The sequence below is a fragment of the Lonchura striata genome, chromosome 5 (genome assembly GCF_050655825.1).
Source record: "Lonchura striata isolate lonStrDom1 chromosome 5, ASM5065582v1, whole genome shotgun sequence".
Taxonomy (NCBI): domain Eukaryota; kingdom Metazoa; phylum Chordata; class Aves; order Passeriformes; family Estrildidae; genus Lonchura; species Lonchura striata.
The window spans coordinates 70,687,854-70,688,477 of record NC_140707.1 but is presented as its reverse complement, the minus strand read 5'-3'; positions in this window follow the sequence as shown (position 1 = coordinate 70,688,477).

Genomic DNA, 624 nt, shown 5'->3' with positions numbered 1-624 from the left:
GCCCCCGGCGGGGCCGGGCCCGGCCGTCAGCGCCGGGCGGGGCCGGGGCGGGCGCGGGGCGGCCCCGGCAGCGGGGATGGCGGCGGCGGGCGGGTGAGGGGCCGCGGCTGGCAGCGCCGAGCCGCCGGCACCCGGCTGGGACAGCGCCGGGCAGAGCTCCGGGCAGCGGCACGGTGAGCTGGGGCCGGGGCGGGGAGCAGCGGCGCGGGGAAGCCGGGGTCGCTCTCACCGCGGGGCTCGGGGGCTGCGCCCTGCCAGCCGCCGCGGGGCTCGCACCGGCTCTCCTGTCCCCCGCGGGGCCGGCCCGGAGCCCGCCCTCCGTCACCGCGGGGTCAGCGCCGTGCCCGGGCCGGGGCTGCTGTCCCCGGGGCTGCTGTCAGCGCCCGGCGGGCTCAGGCTCTGCTGGCACCCGTGAGGCTCTCCTCTCACCGCGGCGATTCGGTCCAGGGTCTTCGCTCTGTCTCCGCGGAGTCCGGTTTACTTCTCTGAAAAACCCCGTGCCCGGCGTATGTACCCGAACACAAACAGGACATCTGTATTCCCAGTTTATCCTTCTGTATACGGATTTCATGGCAGCTCCTCCAGAGGCACAGGAGCGGCAAGGAAAGCCCAAACGAGGGGCTG